Genomic DNA, 18,066 nt, shown 5'->3' on the forward strand with positions numbered 1-18,066 from the left:
ATAGGCTGGGTGTGGTGGCTCATGTCTGTAATCCCAGCACTTTGGGAGGCGAGGCGGGTGGATCATCGGAGGTCAAGAGTTTGAGACCAGCCTGGCCAACATGGTGAAACCCTGTCTCTACTAAAAATACAAAAATTAGCCTGCTGTGGTGGCCGGCACCTGTAATCCCAGCTACTTGGGAGGCTGAGGCAGGAGAATCTCTTGAACCCAGGAGGCAGAGGTTGCAGTGAGCTGAGATCGTGCCATCGCACTCCAGCCTGGGTGACAAGAGTGAAACTCCGCTAAAAAAAAATATATATATATATATAATATAAAAATATATATTATATATTATGTATATTATATATAATATAAAATATATATTATATATTATGTATATTATATATAATATATATAAAATATAATATATATTATATATAATATAAAATATATATTATATATTATGTATATTATATATAATATATATTATGTATATTATATAAAACATATATTATATATAATATATATTATATATAGAGAGAGAGGGAGAGAGACAGACAGACAGACACACACCTTAATAAACTGGATTTCTTTCTGGCCAGCTCAGACACTGAGGTCTCCCTCCTGTCCGGACCTGCTGTTTGTCCTGCCTCTGCTTGTGGGATGTGTACAGGCTGCCACACTCATGTGTGCTGCTAGCCTTCTTCCTGCCCTCCTGGGTCACGTGTGTCTGTGTATATCCCTCTCGATCCCTCAGGCCTGCATTGTATTTTGGCCTTCCAGGCCACCTGCAGTCACCCAGGTCTCCGACCCACTAGACACCTGGCCCGCGTGGCTCCTGTTGTCTCCCACAGGTCCTACTGCTCGGCAGCCTTGAGGAGCACAGAGGCACGCCTCCCTCCACAGACCCCCGTGGCACGTCCCCAAGGTGCCAGTGTCACTTCCCATCTACACTCTTATTTGTACAATTTGTCTTATTGTTTAAACTGGACTGTACACTGCCGTAGGAAAAAGATTAAATTATTTTTCCATGACCACATATACTTCACTTACAAGTACTTCACTTATAATAGGCCTTCAAATGCAAGTTGCAAAAGACACCAATAAATGCAAAGACAACTTGTGTTCACGGACTGGAAGACTTACTATTGTTAGGGTAAAGATCATTACACAAAGTGATCTACAGATTCAGTGCAATCCCTATCAAAATCCCAATGATGTTTTTGCAGAAATAGAAATCCATCTTGAAATTTACATGGAATCTCAAGGGACTCTGAATAGCCAAAAGAATTTTGAAAACAACAACAACAAACAACAGCAAAGTTGGAGAGCTCACATTTCCTGATTTGAAAACTACAAAGATACAGTAATCACAACAGTGTGGAACCAGCATAAAGACAGACGCGGATACCAAGGATGGAACAGAAAACCCAGATGTAAACCCTAATATACCTGGCCAATTGATTTTCAACAAGGGTACCAAGACCACACTACGGGGAAAGAACAGTCTCTTCAACGAATGGTACTGGAAAACTGGATATCCACATGCGAAAGAACACAGCTGGACCCTTACCTTACATCGTACATAAAAGTCACCTCAAATAGATTGAAGACCTACACATAAGACTTAAATCTATAAAACTCTGAGAAGAAAACAGGAGAAAAGCTTCATGACATTGGGTTTGGCAATGATTTCTTAGATATGACACCAAAAGCATGGGCAACACGAGTAAAAACAGACAAAGTGGACTCCTACAACTTAACAACAACAACAACAAAATAAAGAACAAGCAAATAAGAGAGTGCCCAACATCGCTACTCATTAGGGAAATGCAAGTCAAAACCACCATGAGATACCATCTCATACCCATTAGGAGGTCTACTATCAAAAAACCCAGAAAATAATAAGTATTGGGGAAGAATATGTAGAAACTGGAATCCTTGTGCTCTGATGATTGGAATGTAAAACTCTGCAGTCTTAATGGAAAACGAGTATGGTAGTTCCTCAAAAAATTAAATATAGAATTACCATATGATCTGGCATTTCCACTTCTGGGCTAGTAACCAGAAGAACTGAAAGCTGAGTCTCAAATAGACACTTGTCCACTCATATTCACAGCAGCATTATTCAAAACAGCCAGAATGTGGAGGGAACCTAAGTGTCCGTTGACAGATTAATGAATCGACAGACTGTGGTAATATTTGCTATGGAATATTATTCCTCCTTAAGGAGGAAGACAATTTTGACACCTGCTGCAACATGGATAAATCATGCATCGACTATGCTATAAGTGAAATAAGCCCATTATGAAAAGACAAATACTCCATGGTTCCACTTACGTGAAGTTCTTAGAGTAGTCAAATTCATAAAGATGGAAAAAATGGTGGTTGCCAGAGCTTGGGGTGGAGAAAATGGGGTAGAGTTTTAGTTTTAGAGGAAAAAAGAGTCCTGGAGATGGGTGGTGGTGATGGCTGCACAACACTGTGAATGTACTTAATGCCACGGAACTGCACACTTGAAAATGGTTAAGATGTAAGTTGTATGTGTACTTTACCATTATTTAAAAAATATCCCACCGGGCCAGGCATGGTGGCGCAAGCCTGTAATCCCAGCACTTTGGGAGGTCGAAGTGGGCGGATCATGAGGTCAAGAGATTGAGACTATCCTGGCCAACATGGTGAAACCCCATCTCTACTAAAAATACAAACATTAGCTGGGCGTGGTGGTGCGCACTTGTAGTACCAGCTACTCGGGAGGCTGAGGCAGGAGAAGCACTTGAACCCGGGAGGCAGAGGCTGCAGTGAGCCAAGATCACACCACTGCACTCCAGCCTGGTGACAGAGTGAGATACCGTTTCAAAAAAAAAAAAAAATTCCACCGATACTTAACTTGAAAAATAAAATAAATCACTATACTGAATCACTAACTCGCATTTTTCTTTTCAAAAAGGAGATTAAAAGTATATTTTCAAAAAAGACAAAAAGTGTCACACTAGAGCTACTTCCTTGGGGGTATCTGAGCCTTAATTGTTGTATCATTAGTGCCTAGCACAGTGCTGGTTACATCACGGGAACTGGGTAAACGAAATTTTAAAAATAATGTGCAGGGATGAATACGTGGGTTCTGATTATTCTTTTCTTAAATTTCTAAGGCTACTCACTAAGCTATTTCATATTGCGCTGACATGTATATATTCTTTTTTCAATTGACACATTTTCCTATCTATGTAAAATATTTACATTAGTTTTTTTCCTTAAGTTTGAAAGCCTTACACACACACACACATACACGCACGCACACATACACACACACACATATTTTTTTTTTTTGAGACGGAGTCTCGCTCTGTTGCCCAGCTGGAGTGCAGTGGCTCTCTGCAGCCTCCGCCTCCCAGGTTCAAACAATTCTCCCGCCTCAGCCTCCTGAGTAGCTGGGATTACAGGCGCCAGCCACCACGCCTTGCTAATTTTTTGTACTTTCAGTAGAGACAGGGTTTCACCATGTTGGCCAGGTTGGTCTCAAACTTCTGATCTCAGGTGATCTGCCCACCTCAGCCTTCCAAAGTGCTGGGATTACAGGTGTGAGCCACCGCGCCTGGCCGTCTTTAACATATTTTTATACAAAACCGGAGACAAGAGCATGATGAGCCTGCGGATACATTCCCAGATTCAACAACTCATGATTTCTAATTTGGCCACAGTGTATATGTGTTAATGATAATGTCCTCAGAGTCAGAATCACATTGTGATGTCACGCACACCCCACAGCCAGGTCATACATGTGGAGGCTGAGGCACATAGAGGTGAGCAACTGACCCAGGTCACACAGAGAGTGCGTGGTGGAGCTGATGCTGGAACCCAGGACACCTGTCTCCATGGCCCTGGCTCTAGGACATCTGCCAAAGGTATTAGCCTGAATTTTATTTATACAAGTTGATCTTAACTAATAAGATTAATTTTCCAAAACTTAGCCCATTTTTCAGATAAGGTTAATGGAACTTTCTAAAACAGCAAATAAATGCCTTATGAGTCAGTGGTCTCCTGGCCCTGGTGTTTGAGCCTTTGAAATGTCACTACTGTCTCCAAGAGCTCCAAAAATGGTTTTTGCCCTCTTTCTTTTTCACGCTGTTCACCAGACAGATTTGCCATCACAAATTCAGGCTCAAAGGAGACAACATCTGTGAAGAGTTCCGTAAATGGTCAATCAGTATACATGGTCATGTAGGATTGATATGATTGTTGGAAAACACAAAAAAACACAAATTCACATTTTCTGGGGCCGGGAGTGGTGGCTCATGCCTGTAATCCCAGCACTTTGGGAGGCCGAAGTGGGCAGATCATGAGGTCAGGAGTTCGAGACCAGCCTGACCAACATGGTGAAACCCCGCCTCTACTAAAAAAATATAAAAATTAGCTGGGCGTGGTGGTGTGTGCCTGTAATCCCAAGTGCTCAGGAGGCTGAGGCAGGAGAATCGCTTGAACCTGGGAGGTAGAGGTTGCAGTGAGCCGAGATCGTGCCACTGCACTCCAGCCTGGGCGACAGAGCGAGACTCCGTCTCAAAAAAAAAAAAAAAAAAAAAAAATTACATCTTCTGGATCTGGGCTTGGCTCCTGGCTGTACACGGTGCCTCCTTCCACCATATAACTGAGATACTACCTGTATAGGACTTTGTTGGAGAAGTGCTGAGTGTCCCTTCAAGCAGCCTCTCCCCAGGAGGCAATCTTTACCTTCACTAGCCACAAGGAAAGACTGAAGTCTGGCGCCAAGAGCACCATGCTGGAGGTCTCAGTGGCGGGGGGCACATCTCACCCAAGGCCACTCTGCCCTGTCCACTTGCAGAGGGGCTCCTTGGTGTGGGGACAGCAAGAGGGTTTCTTTTGCCACAGGATGACCATTGGCTCCTTGGGAGCCTTGGTCCTCTTGACTGATTCATGGATGGCTGACCACGAATCCTCTTAAAGAGATCTTTGATGCCACTAGACTCCTGACAAGCATGAAGTCCCTGACGATGTGTCATGGGCCTGCTGGAATCTCTGTTTCAAGGACATTCTTCCCCAGACAGAGTGGAGAGTGAGGACTGAAGGGAGAAAGAGACAGCGCAGGTGCACGGTGGACAGCACCCATCGACCTCTGTGCTGGAAGCGGTGCTTATGCACTTAGGCAGGTGCTGAAATGAGAGAGGCTGGGCCTGAAGACAGCAGGTCAAGTCTCAGTATGACAGCAACATGGCAGATTATAAAAACCAGATGAGCCAGCAGATAGCCGCTGTATGGTAACTCGTGCCACAATAAAAATGTCAGTTTTCTGTATTATTTTACAACATTGACTAGCCTAGGAATGCTTTCAAGCAGGACACTGATACCCTCCATTGTTAAAGACAGACATAGGCATTTATTAACTGGTGTTCACACGGCTCTTTCACTGCCTGAGTTTGTGAGGCGAGACCAGATTTCCTGTCCTAAGTATTCCTGTGGGAGCAGCAACCATGTGGGCGCCTCAAAACGTTTCCATCAGAAATGACAGTCGGGGGCAGGTGCCCCGCACTCACCAATTTCTATCCCACTTACTTCCTCTCTCCCTGGAGAGTTGGGCAAAATTCTCTGTCATTACTTTTATTCTTTACTCCTAAAAGATCCTTGTAACAAAGAACTCAGGCAAAAAAAAAAAAAAAAAAGAAAATCCCATAATTAGACTAAGTGGCATCCCATCCCCCTCCCCTTTTTAAAGTGAAGTGAGCTCTGCGCATGGCAGCAAACTGGCTGCCTCTACAGGCCTGCCTTGCGTAGCGCCGGGGTCTGGAGTTTCTGGAGCATTCTCTTGGAACTGCTCAGAGGCTGGGAGTGCCAGGGCTGTGTGTTTGCAAATAGATACCTGAATGATTATCTAGAAAACGTGCCTCTGAATTCCAAGTGAAAAGACATAATTTTGAGGGTTATATGCCTTCAATTTGGGTGGTCCATCGTGAGCTGCCTTTATACATGCCACTGTCCTTCCTACTGAAGGTGTCCACAGCATGATCTCTTCACCGGGATTGGGATGAAAACACCAGTCATCACCCAGCAGATGTTGCTTCTCTACTGAGGACCCTTCAACTTGTTCACTGTTTCAAAGCTGAAGCTGCAATTTGCGAACTCGCATTTTCCTGAAGGCTTTCCCACCTGGGCCTTGCCGAGGAACATACAGTATCATCCCACCGACTGCTGGCATTCGGCCCTGCGCCCACACAGCCCAGCGCTCTGCCTACCTGTGTCCAGGTGAGAGTGCATCACAGGCGTCCTCCTGGACAGGCAGAGGGAAGCTCTCCATCATTACGGAATGCTTCCTCTACTGTATGACACACTCAGTTGAATGAAAAGAAACATCAGTCTTTCTGAATGGGTAATTATATTGTTTTCTTAAAGAATACTGTCACAGAAAAATAAAAAAATACTTCTAGAGTAAGATTTAAAAAATCAACATATACATTTGGAATTCTTTGTCTCAAATCACAGACTCTATAATATTTAAGTTGCTTGAGACTATTTAGCTCGGCTTTCTGCTCACAGACAGGAACTGAGGCACACGCCTGGGAAGGCCAACATTCTGACTATTGTCACCTTGCCGGCATGGCACTGTTGCCCCAGCCAAGCTCGCAGTTACAAACATCCAGGGAGCAATGAGAGTTTGCTTAGAGAAAAGAGACGTCCTGGAATACCTGAACGGCTCTCACAAGGCCGTGAGGGGCTGGAACTACTTGGGGTAGATATATGTAGAAGTCACGTGAGGCAGGTTTGAGTTTAATAGGAAAAAAACCCCAAAACAACTTTCCGATGGCCTTCTGAGAGTGGAAAGGGCAGCCTTGTGGGCCAGTGGCAAACTCCTCATGAACCATGGGCCTCTGTGGGGTGTATGCAGTTCCTGCTACTCCTCATGAACCATGGGCCTCTGTGGGGTGTATGCAGTTCCTGCTACTCCTCATGAACCATGGGCCTCTGTGGGGTGTATGCAGTTCCTGCTACTCCTCATGAACCATGGGCCTCTGTGGGGTGTATGCAGTTCCTGCTACTCCTCATGAACCATGGGCCTCTGTGGGGTGTATGCAGTTCCTGCTACTCCTCATGAACCATGGGCCTCTGTGGGGTGTATGCAGTTCCTGCTACTCCTCATGAACCATGGGCCTCTGTGGGGTGTATGCAGTTCCTGCTACTCCTCATGAACCATGGGCCTCTGTGGGGTGTATGCAGTTCCTGCTACTCCTCATGAACCATGGGCCTCTGTGGGGTGTATGCAGTTCCTGCTACTCCTCATGAACCATGGGCCTCTGTGGGGTGTATGTAGTTCCTGCTACTCCTCATGAACCATGGGCCTCTGTGGGGTGTATGCAGTTCCTGCTACTCCTCATGAACCATGGGCCTCTGTGGGGTGTATGCAGTTCCTGCTACTCCTCATGAACCATGGGCCTCTGTGGGGTGTATGCAGTTCCTGCTACTCCTCATGAACCATGGGCCTCTGTGGGGTGTATGCAGTTCCTGCTACTCCTCATGAACCATGGGCCTCTGTGGGGTGTATGCAGTTCCTGCTACTCCTCATGAACCATGGGCCTCTGTGGGGTGTATGCAGTTCCTGCTATTCCTCATGAACCATGGGCCTCTGTGGGGTGTATGCAGTTCCTGCTATTCCTCATGAACCATGGGCCTCTGTGGGGTGTATGCAGTTCCTGCTCTGTGGAGGGAGGCTGGGCAGGGGACACTGGATGCTGTGGGCTCTTCGGTGGCAGGGTCTTTTTTTTTTTTTAAACATCACTGTTGCATGTTTTACATATCATAAAATTCACTCGTTTCGACTGCACGATTCAGTGGCCTTTAGTAACTTTACCACGTTGTGCAAGCTTCATGATACATCAGTGTCAGAACCTTTCATCCCAATGAGGTCCCATGGGGACAGAGTTTCAACTAAAGCAGGTCTCTTGGGACTATGGCTGTCTCGGGAGGGGCCTGTCTCACATGCATTCAATCCCAGTCCTCCCAGTTACAGCCTGGGTACCTTGCTTTGGGTGTGATAGGGTGTTGTACCAATAAGCAATATCCGTACCGTCTACCCAGATAGGTTCAGGCAAGGAAGGGGCTGGGTGGACAGGAAAAGGTTGGCAGCTGGGTGACAGCACCCAGTGGACCAAGGCAGACGCCACTGAGGGGCAACAGGATAGGGCAGCTGCTTCTCTCACTGCCCCCCTGCCCCATACTCCCATATAGTGAATCTGTTTCGGGCAGAGGACACTTTTCACCCTGACCATGTATCATAATAAACTTCAGTGGTTCTCTCAGCAACACTGAATTACTTGAGAAAGACTTTGTTATTCAGGAAACTGAGTAACTGAAGCTCAGAAACTTCTAGTAAAAAGATGATCATAATTGTTACATAATATCCATTAAAAAAAAAAGAAAGAGTAACAGCCATTTTAAACCCAATTAGTTTCCCTGACATGTTAATATATGTTAACCAGAAAAAGGGAGTCCTTTTTAAACCTGGGCTCCCTGTGGTGCACCCCAAAAGAAGTCTCGGTGGCCTAGACTCCGACGTCCAGTGAGAGACACCCTGCATGTGTCACGTGGCTCCCCAGCCGTGGACCTGCTTGTGTTCTTACAGGAGGTGCCTAAGTGGCACCTTGAAGAAGATGATGTGCTTGCTGTGTTATGTACACCCGCATCCTTCCTTGCTAAAGCATTCCTGGAAAGCCCCTGCTGACCATATCTGGGGGTAATCATCATGGGATGGGCCAGGCAAAGCCACCAAACCATGTGCCAATTACATTTCAAGCAAGGGGTCCTATTGGCACCAGCATCATTTTTTTAAGGCAAAGTCTAGGATTTCAGCTGCAGGAATTTAAAAACATCCAGAGTTAATTTTTCACACAAATCTTGAAGAGTGGGGGCTTTTAGTGTCTTTAGGTTGACAGCATCCAAAATCCAAAAGAAACAAAAACAACACAATGTGCCCAGAAAACTAAGAACGCCATTTTGGCTTTCTGAAACTTTGACAATACTGCAGACACGGGATGCGTTTCTGCGGAGAGGCCGGGGAGGAGAACGGATGTAGGGGGTCACATGTGGCTCATCCAGTAGGAGAAAATGAAGACATGTGTCAATGAGGAAAAGGCACAGGAATCACACCTCTGGTTCAGGTAGTCAGGCAGTGTGATGAAAGCTGCGAGACGCGGGGATGCAGATCAACTGAATAAGAGGCATATCTCAAACAAGATGTGGGAGTGGATTCTCTCTATTCTGATTATTAGTATCTAGTACCTGAATTCAACCTACTGATTTAGTTTGTGAAGTATAGGCAATACGAGATGACAGGAGATGTTGGCGGCAAAGAATATTCTCACGCGGACCTGGAGTCTTTGAGAGCTGCCTGGAAGACAACCATGGTAGTAATTCCTTCTTTCCAGCACAGTTCCACAGGTTTGTAAATGAATCACAGCTGATCACACCAGATGGCCTCCATTTCCTCCCATCATGACCTTGAGATATGGCCCAAGCAGATCACAAGTCCCAGCAAGCAGTTTTCAATCCATATCTGAGCAGCGCCACATAAAAGATGTGGCTTGGGTGACTGGTACCTTGGCATCTAAGGATCAGAGTTCCCACGTGATTACAACGAACACCATTTGCAGCAAATACCATGAGGCAGTCCTCCCGGCTTCTAGAAAACTGCTACGGAGCGCTGTAACTGGCCTGAAGTCTGCGTACAGGCCTCACTGATACCTTTTTCAATTATCCATTTGGGTTAAATCCTCATGGGTCGTGCCATAGATCCCTGAGTGGATTGCACAGCAGGTGCTATTAGATCCTAGTTGTAATCCGTGAGTGATGGTCCAGGAACCTGGGAAGGTTCTAATAACACGCAAAGACTATCATCAGAATACCTCAACACTTAAGCAGCTTTGCATCTTCAAAGCTCACTACAAACATTAATTAATTAATATAGATGACACCCCTGTGATGTCGTTAAGTATGATTACCTCCATTTGACATATAAGGAAACAGGTTAAGCGGCTTGCTTGAGGCCACACAACAGGCCCGAGTGGGTCTGGGAATGTAGTTTGGAAGCACCTGATCCAGCACACACGGAGGCGTGCTAGTGGCAGGTCAAGAAGCTCACCCACTCTCCAGCCCTCGCCATCCCCAGCAAGTGGGACTGTGGCTGCAGGAGATCTGCTGACAGGCTGTCCGAGGACCCTGCCCGGATCTTCCTCAACCACGTTCCAACCCAAAAGAGTTAGTAAGAGTCTGACAGAGAGCGAGTGAGCAAGAGCAAGCTCTAGCAAATCCACTGCTGGGTCCAGCTGCAGTGATGGGGGGTGCAGCCCTTGCTTCAGCATTCCCTGCTGCTGAGGCGGACTAGGCAGTGGACAGTTGGATGTCATTGTTAAGGGGCGGGTGCCTGAGGGGGCAGAAAATGGAGGAAGCATGGAGGAGGCTATCATCTGAGGGTCATCAAAAACCCGTGACAGACAGCTACACTGGGGAGACGGAGAAGGACCTGAGAACTAGATGAAATCCTACAGCAGGAGCACCGGGAGTCACAAATGGCGACTCGCCCTGGCTCCGAAGCTGCTGGCGGAGGGAGAGGAACTGCGTGGCTGGAAGGCATTGTGCGGGACTGGGAAAGGAAGGAAGGGAGCCAGCACTTCTCGGTGCCTTCTGTGTTCCAGACCTTTACAGCATTCACTTATTTAATCCTCAGATCAGCTCCCCCAGGTGAACATTACTTCATCTTATTCTTATCTTAGCACTGGGAAACTGAGGTGGCAATGGTGAGTTTTCAGGCAGGATTAGAATCGAGTCCATGTGTGGATGATGACAGTGATCCCACACCACCACAGACAGGTAAGGACTCTGGATGTTGGAAACAGTGACATGGCAGGAGGGCCTCTGGGAAGAGCTGCAGAAGGTGCAGACTTGGGAACAGCTGGAGAAATGATAGCAGCACCGTGTGTGCTGGGGGCTCCACTTTGAATTCTGGAACCTGTGACATGGGTGACCAGTACCTTGGAATCCAAGGATTAGAGTTCCCACACAAAGAAGTACAGTTGATCTGAGGACAGAGTCTCAGAGAGGTGGGGAGGGCCCAGAGGTGGGAGTGGGAGGTCCAGGCCTGTCTGTACCACTGGAACATCCAAGGAGAAGCAGGCAAGTGGACTGTGTATATGACATCAGCTGCTTTATGTTGATGTATATAAACTGTCCTGAGAGCCAAGGGAAATGCCTTAAATTCTCAACAAAGATGAGCTGAAAAAAATCATTCCAACATTTTCCCAATTATTTGACAGAAACACAAATTTAGGGCTTACTGCTGCATAACATTTTGTGTTCTCTCCTGCCAAGATGCTGAGGGCAGTCAGCTGGGAGGAATGCTACTTTGGGGATGAGTTAAAGTTTGTTGAATAAAGAATGAGCACAGATTCAGAAGCAAAACTTCCATAGTGCATGAATCCTCCCAACGAGACTGTCAGAATAAGGATATAGGTTTGCATTTATTTATTTTACTAAAAGCTTCCTACTTCCCGCCTTTCTGGATATCGTAAGGGGTTTGACCTTTCTGTTTCAAATATGACATTTCTTTCTCTGATTTCCTTTAGCCAGATGTCAAACCTAAAATAGAATTTCTTAGAACTTACTGCTCAAATATGATACTTAGGAGCAGACTGTAGCTTTTCGTAGTGTCTTATGGCTTTTCTAGAACATGCACTGATAAGGAAAGGGAGAGAAATTCAACTTGGGGCGTCTCTGCACCCCTCGTTAGGGATGCTGGGAAGTGATGGCAACGCACAGAAGCACCGTGCAGGTCGTTGGCTCAGAAAAGGCAGCCACTGTTTTCATTTAGGAGCCCAGCTCAGTCTGAACTGTGGGACCTCCTTCACCAAAGCACCCCCATATTGCTTCTTGTTCTCACCTACTTAACTGAAACGTCCCAAAGTTCCCTAGAAGAGATTTTAGCTATCATCTCTCCTAGAAGAGCAGGAAACCAAGCTCCCTTTTCCTTGCTTTTATCCTTGCCCCTGCGGAATTTTTCCAAAGGTACCGGTGATGTTTTTGTGAATGCAAGTACACGGCGGCCCTCCTCCTCACAGCCTGGAACCCCAAACCCTACCACTGGCCTGCAGCGCCTTATGTGACTGCTTGTGGCTACCGCCCTCACCACTTCTCTGTGCCAGGAATACTGGCCCCACTGCTGTTCCTTCAACTGGCAGAGCATACACCTGCCACAGGGCCTTTGCACAGGAGTCCCCCAGTGACTGGTGAAGATCCGTGTGCCCTGCTCCCTCATTTCCTTCATGGCTCTGCTGAAATGTCTCATCAGAGAGGCCTTCCTTGATAACCTTTACCCTGCTTTATTTTTCTTCATGGCACAGATCTCCTCCTGACATGTTATTAACATGTTTGTGGTCTGTGCCCTCCTGTATGAATGGGAGCATGTAATTTATTTGTTGTAATTTGTTGGAATAAGTCACCTACTGGCTTAGCACCTTCAGGACCCAGAGCAGTGCCTGGCACACGGTAGGCACCCAGTAAGAATTTGTTGGATAAGTGCTTACATTTATTTCAACAAATAAATCACATGCATGCCCCGTTATAGTTCTTTACAATAATTAGGCTAAAAGTTGCTTATAAAAAGAAAAAGAAGTAACCTAGTCAAATTTTACTTCGGTGTTTCTTAAATGTTACCCATTCTTACTGCAAAAATCAACTCTTGGAATCTTTATCATTTCTCTGTAAGGCCGAGAATCTGCCCTTTGCTACTTGAATCTTGTGTCAGTCTTCAGTCAAAACTAATGAAAGTCTGGGCCAATGAGCTGGCCCCAGATTTCTGGATCATCCAAGCATCTCCTTCACTCTCTGGACCCTCTCACCTGCCCACCCCCTGGAACCACACTGTCCTCTGTCACCAACAGTGAGGTGGGGGAGTGTTCTTACAACTTCATCGTTCACTCACATGGGAGACCGCGAGTATTCTCTTCAGAGGAGAGGAATTGTTTCTCCTTAGAGAGGCCTGAGATGAATGAGTGTCCTGTTCTCCCTAGAGTCCCCGATTCATGGTGTCTGGCCACTCCTACAGGCACAGCACGGACAATCACATAACGAAGCTGAAAGCAATGTGCTTTTGAGTATAAGCCATACTGGTTAGAGGTGATTTACTGTGCCACTCTGTCATATTGACATGTTTGAGACTCATGTAAACTATTCCCTGATCAGCCACAGTTCTGGCCTAACAGGGGGCAATGCTAATGTTTAATAATGTAAGCATAATATTTAATTTGGAAAGTACTAGTGATTATATAGCAGTAAAGAGGCTTCACATGTGGGTAGAGATTTTTAAAAATCTCATTGATACCAAGGTATAGTACAGTAGAAACATTGTGAAACTAAAGTTAAAAGCGTCCTAACTGTAGAATGAACATATTCACGTCACTATTGTTCACCAGGATCACTCTCACACACCACACGTGCTATGTGAATACAGATAGACTTCTGTATACTCAGTTGGCTTTGCACGTCTCTACCAGAGGGTACGCGTATCTCTTGGACAGAGTATGACTGGTGGAAGTGGCAGCTGGCAGTTTATCTTTGATCACTATATTCAGAGGTGGCTTATACTTTTTAATTTTTTTTATTATTATACTTTAAGTTCTAGGGTACATGTGCACAATGTGCAGGTTAGTTACATATGTATACATGTGCCATGTTGGTGTGCTGCACCCATTAACTCGTCATTTAACATTAGGTATATCTCCTAATGCTATCTCTCCCCCCTCCTGGCTTATACTTTTAAGGGCACAAAATATATAACCATGATTGCTTGAAAGGGATTTGTTTCAATTCCTTGTTTGAAGGAGGTAATGGGCCAGCCTAAGAATCAAAAGTGACAATGAAATATAAAATGTATAACCATGATTGCTTTAAAGAGATTTGTTTCAGTTCCTTGTTTGAGGGAGGTAATGGGCCAGCCTAAGAATCGAAAGTGACAATGAAATATGAATGTAAAAGAGGAAGGGAGACAGACCTCTGGCTTGTTAGTACAACAGAATACTTACTTGGGGTTCACTTTATACATTACTTTCCCCCATTTTCCTACCCATTTGGGTAGGAATGAGATCTGCCAGGAAGGTGCACGGGGCAGAAGGCTTTGCTGTTGTTTTCCATGTCTTGGTTTCCTTCCTTTACCAGGACCAGAGCAGGAGGCCTCCTTTCTGCTCTCTGGGGGCCACATACTCCTGCCTCGATGGGCCACAACTGGATGAAGGAGGATACACGTGTGCCTTGCTACACATAATAGCTAAACAGCCCTAGAAAAACAGGGTCTGTGTACATATCATCATGTCTTCAGGCTACAAGGAAGCCCACTGTGTGAAAAAGCTCTCCTGAGCTCAAATAAGAACTACTTTCTAAATATCACCTTAATATATCTGGTAGGTTTGGATTTGGTATGTCAAGTTGAGTCCTATAATACATAGACTATTTCCTTCTGGAGACCGTATTTTTAATTTCAGCGACTTGGAGGAGTTAAACTCGACCTCTGGGCACACTGACAGCCAAGCGGGTCATCAGCAGAGGAGTGACAACGACACTTCCATTCATGTAGGGCTTCCGGTCTACAGGAGGGCTTTCATATAAGTGGGCTGAGTGTATGGGAAGTGAACTGATTAGGCATTTGCCCCTTGTTATGGATGAAGCAGCAAAGGCCGTGAGAGTCCCTGAGGGTCAAGTTGCTCTGAGATCCTAGAGACGGGAGTCCTGCTCTGCCCAGCATCCTCTCCCCTCCACCACAGTACCTGCATCCCCTCCTTTTCTGTGCCGTCTTTATTTTACAGTGTGGAGCTGGTGGGCTAGGGTTCCTCTCCTGTTGGTCCTGATGATGCACCAAGACCAGGAATATTTCTTATTTATGGAGGAAATATGGTTAAGTGCTAAGTGTACAGCCCTGACCCTTCCTCTACCCTCTCAGCCTAGTTACACCAGGGAGGTAAATCCCTACCTGTTTGTCTACCTACTTGTTTATATTAAAAGTTCTTGCAAATTTAAAAGGTTATACACTCAATGATCCAAAGGTGAAGTTGAGAAGACTATAAAAGACCTTAGGCAATATGAAATTATACAGTCAGCTTTTCACGTGACGGTGGTGTGATCACTAATGGAATCACCGAGTTTCCACAGAATGAAAAGGACCCTTGGGATCCGGAGCTACAGTTTAAGCTGGTCCCTCTCTGGAGGTGTTGCGTAGTAGGCTTCTCCTATAACGTCTACAGCTGACTTATGACATTTACATTTTTGGTCCTCAAGGTCACAGTGTCCTTCTAAGCGGAACGATAGTGGAGACTGGGAACTAACTTCTTCATCTCCTCTCTTTGACAGCCTGAACTCAGCTTGGCACTGGCTTTCTATCCACCTTCTGCCCAGCAGTGAATGGAGTCAACTCTCCCATTAATGGAGCACCCTCTGGGGGAAGGGCATTGTGTTTTCTGCTGAGCGCAAACACCTTCACAATCTTCACAGAGCAACAAATCAGAACTCAGCGAGAAGAGCAATGCCAAAGAGGAGGCCTAGCGTGCAGACACACATGAGCCTAGAGCAGCTGTGCCCACCCCATGCCTCTACCATTGACTCAGTGAGGACAGCTGTCTTTGAGAGTGGTGACGGTAGGGTTCTAGAGAAGAAGCAGGTCTGTTAAGCAATCTGCGAGATGGCCGGCCTCGGACCAATCAAAGTCTACCATTTTGTCTTATCTATCTAGAACCATAACTCAAAAATGAAATTGCCCCAGCTTTTCTCCTCCCACCATTAAATTCCATTCAATCATAGCAGGCAAAATGCAGTCACGCTCAAGCAGCCAGATGTTATCATTACAGACTGCTCTTTATAAACCCATGCTGAAACCTGAGTGGTTGATGAGACCAGCTAAGCAGTTGTACCTTTGACCCGATTGCATTAAACTTGCCCTATCAATTTAAGCTCAGTATAAACACCATTTCCCAGAGCCCCTCGTGAAGTCAGCAGTGAGAAGAAGCTGACTAAGCCTAAACATTTTTTAACAGCAATCTTGTCTTACAACACCAAGGGGATTTGCTGGGTATCTGGGGCTTTATAAAACCATATGAACATGCTGAAAGAATTAAAATCCTTTAAAAATGAAAAATTGATGGTGACAGTCCTGTCTGAAGACTAGCTGGTCTAATGGCAACATGGAATGGGCACTTTTGTTTTTTTTTTTCTTTTTTTTTTGGTCTGAGACACTTTTGTATTGTTTTGTAAGTAATATATTTGTATTATTTTTCTTCTTTATCAAATGTTTGCTTTAAGGTGGCCATTCCAATTTTTTTTAAATGAAAAAAAATGTGCCCCACTTATCAGTAAATTGGACATTTTAAGAGGAATTGAACATATTTAGTGTCCTGGTTAAGTTTCTTTCTAATGAAGACTGGGACCCTCTCCGTATTCAAACATTTCAGATAATAAGATCACAGTTATCTCCACATCACATGCGGCTGACATCCCGGGAGTCTGGCCTATGCACAAGTCCCAGGGTGAATGAAGGGAGTGATCGTACCTGGCTATTGATTTGCTAATATTTCAATAAAACTTAGATGTTCTATAAAAATGTAAGCATATATTTGTCTTTTGTAAATAAATATACCTCAATGTAAAGGTATTTCAAAAGAGAAGGCTGATCTTAGAAGTGTTTACTTTTTTCTTTTTTTGCTTTGTATAAAAAGTTTATTCAGTTACTTTGTGGCTGAGTTTCCAAATAAGTAGGATACTGTTACTTTCTGTTAAAATGCTAAAATAGGACACTGGAGAACAAATAAATGTTGAAGATTTATAAACTCTTTTAGAAATGACTTTGTAATATATCTTAATAAGATAAAAAGGCCTTTGAATTATAAATTGTAGATTATAAAAATTAGGTAGAAAATGTAAATATTTTAAGACACACTGGGGGCCAGGCGCAATGGCTCATGCCTGTAATCCCAGCACTTCGGGAGACCAAGGCAGGCGGATCACCTGAGGTCAGAAGTTTGAGACCAGCTTGGCCAACATGGTGAAACCCCATTTCTACTAAAAATACAAAAATTAGCTGGGTGTGGTGGTGCACGCCTGTAATCCCAGCTACTTGGGAGGCTGAGGCAGAATTGCCTCCCAAGTACTTTGTGTTCAAACAGGGGTTTGGCATCAAGAGCTGTCACCAGCTGGGTACAGTGGCTCATGCCTATAATCCCAGCACTTTGGGAGGCTGAGGCAGGCGGATCACTTGAGGTCAGGAGTTCAAGACCAGCCTGGCCAACATGGTGAAACTCCATCTCTACTAAAAATACAAAAATTAGCCAGGTGTGGTGGCAGGTGCCTGTAATCAAAGCTACTAGTGAGGCTGAGGCAGGAGAATCACTTGAACCTGGGAGGCGGAGGTTGGAGTGAGCCGAGATTGCGCCACTGCACTCCAGCCTGGGTGAAAAAGCGAGACGAGACTCCATCTCAAAAAAAAAAAAAAAAAAAAAAAAAGCTGTCACCACCGGTCCCATGATGGCTGGGTGACTGGAGAGGTCACAGGGCTTCCTTGGGAATGCAGGTGGTCGGGAGGGGCTGGGTGGGCTCCATAGGAACATCTTGGTGTCACAAATGAGGGGAGATCTTGCACACTGTTTTGAAACCCATCACGTCTCCTGGAAGCCTCAAGTTAGAGCGCTGCGCACATGCACCGCACTGCCCCAGCCCCTCAACTCCTCCCTGTGGCACCAGCAGCTCGGGGACTTCTGCCCAGCAGCCTTCTGGGACAAGGGGGTGAGAGGGTGTGAAATGACTGTAATGAGGACCACAGACAAGAAGGGATGCACTGGTTACAGGTGTTGCATACGACTTTCAGAAGTAATATTTTTCTTGCCCTGATTTGAAAGAGCTACTTCAAAATCAAGTGTTTCTGTTTTTTTTTTGTTTGTTTGTTTTGTTTTTTTCACCTGCACTAAAAGTGAGGACAGCATTAGACAAATCTTTTCCACTTAATGTAACACATGCTGGAATGTGGAATTTTGTGTTTTTGAGGACTCATGAATGGTA

The 18,066-nt window shown here is 45.2% G+C and overlaps 1 protein-coding gene and 1 long non-coding RNA gene across 3 annotated transcripts in view; one reads left to right on the plus strand and one right to left on the minus strand.

Moving 5' to 3' along the window:
- Window positions 1–18,066, minus strand: part of GMDS (GDP-mannose 4,6-dehydratase) — a 679,307-nt gene that overhangs the window by 81,303 nt on the left and 579,938 nt on the right. The window lies entirely within an intron of this gene.
- Window positions 3,690–16,153, plus strand: LOC104006681 (uncharacterized). Its single transcript, XR_680535.4, has 3 exons — window positions 3,690–3,884; window positions 5,983–6,234; window positions 15,373–16,153. It is a non-coding gene; the product is annotated as an uncharacterized LOC104006681 (long non-coding RNA).

The sequence above is a fragment of the Pan troglodytes genome, chromosome 5 (assembly GCF_028858775.2).
Source record: "Pan troglodytes isolate AG18354 chromosome 5, NHGRI_mPanTro3-v2.0_pri, whole genome shotgun sequence".
NCBI classification, from domain to species: domain Eukaryota; kingdom Metazoa; phylum Chordata; class Mammalia; order Primates; family Hominidae; genus Pan; species Pan troglodytes.